Genomic DNA, 11,786 nt, shown 5'->3' with positions numbered 1-11,786 from the left:
ACTTGCCGGGCACAACCATTTCCGCACCCTGCGTAATTCTCGGCGACGAGGCGTTCCCGCTGAAGCGGTATATAATGAGGCCGTATCCAGGCAATCAATCAGAAGGACACGCTGATAAAACTATATTTAATCATCGGCTTTCCATGGGGCGGCGCGTTGTAGAAAATACTTTTGGGATCATGTGTCAAAAATTCAACATTTTTTACAAACGGATCAATGCCCTTCCCGAGAACATTGACTTCATTATTGCGACCGCTTGCATCCTACATAATTATATAAGAATGTACGAGAGATCGACGGTAGGATCGACGGAAGAATCCGCGAGCCAGGAGGAGGAGGAAGCGCCGAGCCAGGAGGAGGAGGAAGCGCCGAGTAGGAACTCGCAGAACCCGCAACGAGGCAACGCGGCGGAGGGATTTGAAGCGAGGGAGAAATTTAAAAATTTCTTTTCTGTAAGGGGCCAGCGCACCGAACAATAATTGCGCATGACGAAAAAAGATGCGTTGCGTTATAGTATGTGTGTGTAATTGTTTTTATCGTGTGTGTGTGTGTGTATGTATGTGTAAGGAAAGATCTAGAAGGAATGAGAGTGTGTATGAGAGAGAGGGATGCGCGGAAGAATAGAGTATAGAGAGAGCTACTGTGGAGCGCGTACAGAGTGTAAAAAGAGTGTGATTAATAGAGTGAATATAAGAGAGAGAACATTACTTTATGTACTTTATTCGTAATAAACATATTGTTAATCATTTACTCATTAACCACACGAGTCTCTTGAACCCGGATCCAACATTCTTACCATCTTTTTATACAGGGTGGTCCACGCAACTTGCACACCTATAATAAGTTCGAAAATATGCGTTGCACGAAAAAGTTTTGTATACTGAAGTTGCATGGTCTGAAGGTGTACATTATGTAGTGTATTTATTTTTTTTACAGGCGGCCGCGTAAAGGACATATGAAGGTCAACTTAATTTTTTCAAATGGAATGAGGTATTTTTTAATACATCAATCGATGCAGCTGGACACTCGTTATAAAAATGTACTAAAAAAATACCTAGTACTTAGTTTAGTACGAAGTACTAAAAATACCTATGTATGTCGAAAGGTTAGTAGTTCAGGAGATATTTCAATTTAAATGACTCAAAAATACCATTACTGTCGTACTAAGACGTTAGTGTTTACTTACTTGTGTAACATCTTAGCACACACACACGACAGTAATGGTATTTTAGAGTTATTTAAATTGAAATATCTCCCGAACTGCTAACTTTTCGCCATACATAGGTTAGTACTTTTTTATAACGAATGTCCAGCTGCATCGATTGATGTATTAAAAAGTACATCATTCCATTTGAAAAAATTAAATTGACTTTCATATGTCCTTTACGCGTCCGCCTGTAAAAAAAATAAATATACTGCACAATGTATCCCTTCAGGCCATGCTACTTCTGTATACAAAACTTTTTCGTTCAACGCGTACTTTCGAAGTTATTATAGGTGTGCAAGTTGTGTAGACCACCCTGTATAACTCCGAGCGGCGAAGCCTTTAGAAGACTTAAAAAAGACTTGCTTAAAAATACTTTATTTGTAAAAGGTTGAATTTGATTTGCAGAAGGGAGAAAGTAATTTGCAGACGGGTGATATGGAGTTGCAAAAGGATGAAATTAATTTACAGTATTTAATATATTGTCGTATTTATTTAATATATTAAAATTTTTAATTAATTTTGCACAGGCGCTTTATACCCCTGTTTCGTCACTGCTTGGTGTGTTGGCATCTAAAACGAAAATATTAATATAAATTTAGTGATTCTCCTAATCATTAGTAAAACAACTATTTATTATAAATATAAAATTATACTCACTGTTGGCAAGTGTTTCGTTGTAGATTTCCTCCTGTAGTTCGGACACTTTTGCCAAGAGTGCAGATTTGACGATGTTTTGACGCCTCACGTCAAACTGGCAAACCTCCAGCGCCATGCTTTTAAAAAACAGGAGCAATCTGGCTCTTACTGAGTTCTCGGTTTCGCCGCTGCTGACTGTTCTTTCGATCAGCCCGGTACATCTGCTTATGCAGTCTATTAACCCTGTTTGTCTTGTCTCCTCTATTCTGCTTCTTTTGGGTGGTGGTTGACACTCCACATCCTTGTCACTTTCCTCAAACACAGTGTCCGTATTTGTGGTGGTTGCACTTGAATTGTCGTCAGTGGAGGCTTCCTGTGAGCATTCCTCGACACTAGATTTCATTCTCCTCTCTTGAAAATATGGATCTAAAAAATCCAGGGCGTTGCCGAATTTATGATGTTTGACGGTGCCTGCCGCCTGCCCGCTCCGCGTTTGGGTGCGTCCTCTATGCTTTCTATAGCAACTTCTGATGTTCTGCCATCGCCTTTTACATTCTTCAGAACTGGTAGCTGCAAACGGAAAAATTTTTTAATTAATCATCTGTTATTGTTATTGAATTGTTGTTGTTGGAAATTTAGGTGTACCCTACGTGCACGTGGCGTATTGGGCTGTATTGGACTGTATTTAATATTCGGACACTCTTCAAAAGATGATTTGGGCCCCATTGCACATTAGAATATTACATTTTGTAGATCAGTTTGAATTTTCTTTGCGGTTCCGACCAATTGCAAGTTTTTATGAACATTTTTTACTACTTAACTTCTGGATTCTAAGTTCCAGCCTCGCCAAAAATATCCACTTCGCAGAGTCTGACATTACAAATATTGTCGCTTTTTTAAGAGTGTCCGCATATTCAAAATAGGAGCCGCGGCCAGCAGTAATGGTAATAAAAAGGGGGGCTATATTTGGAGCTTTATTTTTTTTTAATGTGAAAACTTTTTTGCGGTATACTAATTCTAGATATCCTGTAGTTTAACACCACATAACTTTTATGCCGTTGCGATGAGTTACATATGTTTAAAAACACTAATTTATGCAAAAAACCGTCATGAAAATCTAAGAGCTCTTAACCAGGATTGGAAATCGGTAAAAATACGTATAAAAAAATTTTAACATTGACACAGATATACTTAATATGATGTAGATACCTTCTTGTAACAACATCTATTCCAACTTTCGTCACAAACATCACTTTCAACATAAAAATTATAACAAGAAAGAGATGCGTATGAATGGAATGCTACGATCAAAGGCGTGTGTATCGAACAAGTGCTATGTTTTAATTGGTGACACGGGTGACTGTTTGTATAAACAATAAAAAGGAGTGCACCACGTAATGGCATGTTTATTTATCTATATTGGGGCGTAATTACAACATTCTATGTAAATATTTACAATATTGATTTTTGGCCAGCTTTTCAGGTCTAATACCGCACTGTGCGGTGTGGCCAACGAATTGGACCATACGTTCTTATCCAACGATTTGTAAACTTGTTATTAAGATATCCCCTAATTATAATAGCATTGTGGGCAGGACACCCGTTTTGTTGAAGGTACGCCCTAATTATGGCGACAACGAAAAGTATAATACAAAGAGCGGAGCTCTGTATCGCAGAAGGTGGATCGCAGTTCGAACATTTGATGTAACTTGCTTTGTTTTGTAAGAAATAATTCTTCATTAAAGTTACATTTGTACAAATCTCTCCCCCGCGGACGACCCAGTACAGTAAACCCGAGATTACTGCAATAATAGCAAGTTAAGCTCGTTTAAACATTTCAAAAAAAGATAAAAAGATTTTTACTACGATTTTGACTTAGAGTGCCAATCATTGTACAGTTTACCCTACTCCGACTCCGTGTGGAATGACCATCAGAAATGTATAAACGAAGTTGTTAATAAAATATAGTGAATACTGACCTGGCAGACCCAATTCATCCGCGATCTCCCTCCAGAGGATCGATTTCAACTTGCTATCCATATATTGTGAATGCTGCAAATTATATAAGCACTCGCGACTCCGCACTGCTTCAATTAGCTTCTCGTCTTCCATGATTTTCAAAGTGCACTGGCCGGCAGTCAAACTAGCAATATTCCCACGACGAACTTTCGTCAAAAAGGTAACCTCGCAAATTAGCCCCTGCGTGGGGGTAAAAATGGCGTCAAAAACACGTGTTTTCAACTGAAACAACTCGAAGCACGGCAAATGTGCAGCCGTCATAATGCAATAAAAAAAGTTTGACAATTTACTGTGCAGGTATATAGAAACAGCGAACATTCATAGCAGGGACGACTGAACGTGCTGGTTTTTAGATTGCTCGGACATAGCATTTTTATATCTCGCCGAAGAAGTCGGGGCCTTCACAAATTACTTTACAGTAAACACGTGTTGTCCGAAAGTGCCGGTTTTCTGCTCAATAGATTAATGACCTGTGTCATAAACCTCTCCATAGAGAACAGCCCTGAGAACGGCACCCAAACAAATCGCGCCTATTGCAAGGTCTGCCTATCCCCACAACAGTCTCAATGTTTTGACTTTGACGTCGCACGCTACATTGTTTTGCTGTTTAAAAATTGTTTATTTCAGGCATAAGAATGTTTAACAATGGTTGAATACTAAAAGAAATAAACGAAAAGTATCTTACTCTGCTAAATAAATTTCTAATTATTACTAATGTAAAGGCACATTAGAGGTCTACTTGTGACGGTTTTGTACGTCGAGGAGCAGTTTATCTGTACTCCTCGTAGTAATTACTGCGTATCACAGTAATACATTATTCGGTTCACAGCCGTATTAATTTATCTTGCACTTGTATTGCTCCCGAAAAACGCCTTATAAAACTAGGAGCTTACTTTTAAATGATAGTACAGGGTGATTGGTATTTGCGGTGAGGTGATGTATATTTACAAGTGAGATATGGGTGAGATAATGATATGTGTGATGCTATTTACAGGTGAGATAGTGATGCAATGAGGCTATTTACAGAGCGAGGAGAAAAAGAAGAAAAAGAACAAGAATATAGAATAAGGGGTGCAGATGTCTGCTTGTTTTTGGTTACACTACTCTAATGAGATCATATAATATAATATATCCTAACTGTGTTAGTTAATGATACTTTTCCTATGTTCGGGAGTAAGCTGATTGGGCGGTAACTGTTTGGGTTTGTAGGATCTTTGCCTTTTTTAGCTATAGAAATTACTTTGGCGGCCTTCCATTCTTCCGGGAATACGCCGTATACATATAGTCGCACGTTACATAGTATGTGTGGCCGCTGTAGCCAATATTTCGACAACAGCCGAAAATGCGTGTGAAACGAGACCTGCCTCCTCCACTCTGATCCAATCGGCCGCGCGCACTCGTACCTACTTAGACCCGTCACCGTGTCCTGCCTGGAAACCTTCTTCTCAGGCTCGCATCAATGCAATGTCGCCAGTTCGGACCCATGCGAGATGGCGTCTTGCCACCCCCTATAATCGCGTAGTAGTGGGCGGTAACGATTTAATATCGTAGGTCTTAGCCCATTGCTGTTCCGCTGTCGCTCGTACGGGCCAGTGTATTGGACCACTCGAAACATAAACAAATCGGCGGGCAATACACCACGCCTTTTCGGGCAACGTGGAAATCTATGTATTGTTATGGTTTCTGAGTTGATACGTTATAATGTAGTATGAGGAAGTCCCTTCCAACACGTGTTTTTCCTCGTGTTTTCGTCGGACGGTGGTCATGAAGTAATTCATGCTCGTCAAAAAACAAATTTTTACAATAGCCTCATTTTTAAAGTAGACCAGTATTTACCCGTCCTTATTACCAGTAATAAAATTTATGGGGGCTTAAGGCTGAAGCTAACTGACGAACGGTGCCTTCTACCTACGAGCCACTGATTTTGAACAATGTAGGAGACAAATAACTTTTAGGTCTTTTTACGGATAGGAGGAATTCTGTGATGTCGAATGTTTCCAATATAAACTCCCAAAAACTCATTGTCGTCGATTTGTAAAATCAACAATTCATCAAAAAATCATTTCGCGTCCGGCGATTTCGGCAATTGTAAGTGCACGAAAAAAAAACAAAGTTAGTATGGACGGTATCAACCTGTGTACTGCACATTCGGAGTGTACGACACTCCAACAACAATTTAGGTAAAATAAACGACATCTCACGTCTCCTTCCACGCGTTCTGTTTTTTCGCCACGTAAAAGTTGCAATTTTTGTGACAAACGCTATCCCAAAGAATATTCACCAATTTCATGGACCCGAAATAACAAACAATTCAAACCTAACAGCTGTTTGTAGTTACTGGAGTGTTTCACATCTCGTGTGTGCCGCACGGTGGGCAATGTGGACGAAATCTGTGTCAAAATCCAAAAACTTTCGATAGAGATGAGATAGAGCGATCAATTATTTTCTTTGTCTACGACCCCAGAATTTTGCAAAAAAATCGAATTTTTTGCGAACTTAACTAATGAAATTGTCTTTTTTATTATTAATTTCTTATTATTAATTCCTGGAGTAATTCAATTGTAATTCTGCACAACTCTGATTCACGATCAAGCATATTGCGCAATAATTATTGTGCAGCATGATGTTTACGCAAATCTACATTGTGCAATAGGCAGTGGCAATTTTGTGGCAAATTCAGTGGCCCCTTTTACCTAAGAGTCGTCTGCGCGTACTAGGCCACGGCCCGGCCGGCCACGGCCATCGTGAAATACACAGTGCAATAGGCCCTTTTACCTAAAAGAGTTGGGGAGCCCACGGAGACCTTTTTTTTCTGCCGCGCACAGCAGGTAGCCCTGCTCCCTGCTGTGGAGCCGTCGGCCCGCTAGAGATTTATTACCGCATGGACGTCCATCGGCGGCTTTGGCCGTCCATCGGCGGCTTTGGCCTTCCCGCGGCCTTCCCGCGACCATCTAGTATGCGCTCACCTTTATAAGCCAAAATCGCAGGTTTTCTTTTTCCAAACTTTCATGTCGTATTATTCCTAGAAATAAGTGATACTTATAAAAAATTTGTATTGGTTTAAATACTCCAACTATATAGTAAACGAAATTGCAATGAAAAATCTATGTACCCAACATTCGGAAAATTGATTTTTTTCCCTGCTCGCACCACTGTGCGGCGTGGCGCGGCGCGACGCTTGGCAATAGGACGATCAAAGGATCCCGTCTCGCGAAGAGATCCCCGTTTCACGTGTATGTAAATACACGTGGTACGTGAAACGTGTAGTGCGAATTTAAGGATCCGTGAATACGAAGCCGCGAATGTGGAACACGTGAATACGAATCCGTATAACACGGACTCGTGTTACACGGGGCTGCGAACACGGATCCGTCAACACGGGTCCGTTCGGCACGTTCGAGTCCGACAACTGAAGCGTTATTGTTTTTAGATCGAATTCTTTTCTACTGTTGACGTTAGAAGTGAGACAATAATAAAGTTGCGGTAAATTGTTCGACGTTAAATGACCGCATATTAAAATGCATATGTAAAATAAAAATACGAACATTTGTGAAATTAAAATACACGGGTACCCGTGTACTTAGTATTATATTACGTGCATTAAAATTCGGATTCGTTTATTGCACGTGAAATAGGGACCTCTATTAGATGTGATTCCGGAAGCGGGTAGCGCAGATGGAAAGAGATACTGAATAAATTCGCGGAAATAGCGCACGAAATAAAACAGGTGTTAGAAGAGCGATGCGTTTATTACGAAATAGAGAGCTATACTGACGTGAAAGAGAACAATAAGAAGAAAAAGAAAAGATTACATAGACAGACATAAGTATGGATTTAAAGACGACAGCATTGGTGACGCGTAAATATAAACAGAGAACGTATTTATGTAACGCCTGCGTTACTTGAGGCGTGAGCGTGATCAACGACTGTCCAGAGCTAACATACATTCTGAAAAACAAATTTTTGAGCTACAGGTAACAAAAAATAATTAACACAATTTTACGAAATACAATTTATTCAATTAATTTTCTATTTTGGTACAAAAAACCTAAAATGTTTACATTCTCAGGTAGTAAACACGTCCTTTTTCAAAATTCAAAGCTCACCTTATATACATACATATGTATCACCGTATATATAATAGAATATCGTTCAACGATCGTAGTGATATACAATGTATATCTGTAGAAACAGTTGACGAGCGGTCGCATCATGCTGACGCATACGCACAGCACGGGCGTGCATGTATAGACAAAATTAAATGTATAGTACTAGTACTACTGCAGTTTTTCGCAAATATCTCAAAAATTAAGGCTGAGCGGAAGTTACATGTATAGGAAAAAGTTGTTCACACACATAGAATCTTCACCCTAACAACATATTAAAAAATCATCGAAGTCGGTGAGGTGGGACCTTTTATGCACAATTACCTTACAATTTTTATATAATGACGACATTGTTGACATGTCCGACATACACGGAGAATACGAAAAATATATTGCGGAACCACAGTTACGGTTTGATTTATGTCCGTATGACTGGTGGAAGTCACGGATACGCAAATATCCGACAATTGCAAGACTTGCAATTAAGTATTTGGCGATACCGGCAACGTCGGATAGTTCCGAACGTTGTTTTTCAACTGTGTGAAATATTGTAACGCGAAAAAAACGCGTTTTACCTGAAAATGTAAACATTTTGGTTTTTTTTATATCAAAGTAGAAAATTAATTGATTAAATTTTATTGCGTAAACTTTTGTTAATTATTTTTTGTTACCTGTAATCCAAAAATTTGTTTTTCAAAATGTGTGTTAGCTCTGGACAGTCGTTGTTCACGCTCACGCCTCAAGTAACGCGGGCGTTACACAAATACGTTTTCTGTTTATATTTACGCGTCACCAATGCTGCCGTCTTTAAATCCATACTTATGTCTGTCTATGTAATCTTTTCTTTTTCTTCTTATTGTTCTCTTTCACGTCAGTATAGCTCTCTATTTCGTAATAAACGCATCGCTCTTCTAACACCTGTTTTATTTCGTGCGCTATTTCCGCGAATTTATTCAGTATCTCTTTCCATCTGCGCTACCCGCTTCCGGAATCACATCTAATAGAGGTCCCTATTTCACGTGCAATAAACGAATCCGAATTCTAATGCACGTAATATAATACTAAGTACTGTTGTGAGCTGACGAGAAGATCCCTGGCAGGAATGCGGTGACGTAGGCAAGAATGCGCACCCGATTGGTTGGCTTGGAGGGGGGGCGCCTAGGCTCACACGCAGTTTCGACTAGAGCGTTCTATTGGCCGACGCAGTCACCCCCACTACTCGAGTCGCGTGACGAAGAGAGGGAATCAGACGTACCCTAGGGTACTCAGTGAGGGTACTCAACGGCGTAGGCACAAAATTCAGAATACTGCTGAAAAATTGTCATGACGTAAAACTTTCTTATTTTCCTATTCTTATTATAAAATGTTCAAATCAGTATTCCCTAGTAGCATTTACGGTTGGCGTTTCGTTGGGCCTACGTTGGGGGTTTGCGTTGGGCAACCGTTAGAAATGTCGCTCTTTTTTGTAGTTGGGCCAACAGTCAGGGCCAACGTTGGGCCAACGTTCAGCCAACGTTGCGCCAGCGTCGGGCCAACGGTAATACCCAACGTAGGGCCAACGGTAATACCCAACGTAGGGCCTACATTACTATAATACGATAAGCCAACAAAAGGATTCTTTCTGTAGGGTCAATTAATTATATACATATATATATGTGTATTATAAAAATATTTTATTTTTATATCTCACAATCAGTCATTTTGTGAGGTAACAATTTTTGCCTCACATATTATATTAATATATAAGTACTAACTTATTATGCACGCTAGCATATAACGGATTTCTTACATATATGTGTACGAAATGTATACATATATTACATATTATAAAAGTAAGATTCCTTACATTACATATTATATTACGTACATAACACACATTGCACATTAGTAATATGACATTACATTCATATTCCATACATAACACGTTGCACATTAGTAATATGATATTACATTCATATTACACCTCTTCAATAGTTCTGATAATTACAACAGTTCCGCTTAAGATGGTGAAACAAGAATCGGATAAAGACGTACTTAAAATACAACTGTTTTTCGCAGTTATAGATATTGGCGTAGCTGCATGGCTGATGATCCATCGAACACTTGTGCCTCAGTAAAATCTGAAAAATGACATAGAAATTAATCTTACAACAAGAAAAGCAAAAGGAAACAAAATTGTTAATTGCAATTGAATGCATGCATAAATTACACACATTCTTTAGAAAGTATCTATAATACGTGGTAACACGTATAATTAAGTATAGGTATAAATAATTGTTAAACTAAACCACTCATTACTAATTTAACAATATACTTACAAATATTTGGCGTAGCTGCATGGCTGATGATCCATCGAACACTTGTGCCTCAGTAAAATCTGAAAAATGACATAGAAATTAATCTTACAACAAGAAAAGCAAAAGGAAACAAAATTGTTAATTGCAATTGAATGCATGCATAAATTACACACATTCTTTAGAAAGTATCTACAATACGTGGTAACACGTATAATTAAGTATGGGTATAAATAATTGTTAAACTAAACCACTCATTACTAATTTAACAATATACTTACAAATATTTGGCGTAGCTGCATGGCTGATGATCCATCGAACACTTGTGCCTCAGTAAAATCTGAAAAATGACATAGAAATTAATCTTACAACAAGAAAAGCAAAAGGAAACAAAATTGTTAATTGCAATTGAATGCATGCATAAATTACACACATTCTTTAGAAAGTATCTACAATACGTGGTAACACGTATAATTAAGTATAGGTATAAATAATTGTTAAACTAAACCACTCATTACTAATTTAACAATATACTTACAAATATTTGGCGTAGCTGCATGGCTGATGATCCATCGAACACTTGTGCCTCAGTAAAATCTGAAAAATGACATAGAAATTAATCTTACAACAAGAAAAGCAAAAGGAAACAAAATTGTTAATTGCAATTGAATGCATGCATAAATTACACACAGTCTTTAGAAAGTATCTACAATACGTGGTAACACATATAATTAAGTATAGGTATAAATAATTGTTAAACTAAACCACTCATTACTAATTTAACAATATACTTACAAATATTTGGCGTAGCTGCATCCATATGGCTGCTGTTCTACCGAACGATGATGCTGAATTGAATTAAATTAATGGTGTTGAATTAAATTCCACCACTTTGTACATTATCAAAATTTTTTGTTAATGAAATGAAGTAAAACACGCGACACAAAGAACGACCACTTCGACAGTTCGACACAGCACAGAAGAATGAAATAGTGAAAATCGACAAATACCAAATGACGATCGACGCTACATATATCTTGAACGACGGGTATTCGTCGTTGGTCCTATGTTGGGTATTCGTCGTTGACCCAACGTTGGGTATTCGTCGGCAAACTGACGTAATTTTTCTTCGTTGGCCTTATGTTGGGTATTCGTCGTTGGCCCTATGTTGGTTATTCGTCGTTGGCCCAACGTTGGGTATTCGTCGGCAAACTGACGTAATTTTTCTTCGTTGGCCTTATGTTGGGTATTCGTCGTTGGCCCTATGTTGGTTATTCGTCGTTGGCCCAACGTTGGGTATTCGTCGGCAAACTGACGTAATTTTTCTTCGTTGGCCTTATGTTGGGTATTCGTCGTTGGCCCTATGTTGGTTATTCGTCGTTGGCCCAACGTTGGGTATTCGTCGGCAAACTGACGGTAATTTTTCTTCGTTGGCCTTATGTTGGGTATTCGTCGTTGGCCCTATGTTGGTTATTCGTCGTTGGCCCAACGTTGGGTATTCGTCGGCAAACTGACGTAATTTTT

Source organism: Lasioglossum baleicum, chromosome 8 (assembly GCF_051020765.1).
Source record: "Lasioglossum baleicum chromosome 8, iyLasBale1, whole genome shotgun sequence".
NCBI lineage: Eukaryota > Metazoa > Arthropoda > Insecta > Hymenoptera > Halictidae > Lasioglossum > Lasioglossum baleicum.
Note: the sequence above shows the minus strand (reverse complement) of the source record.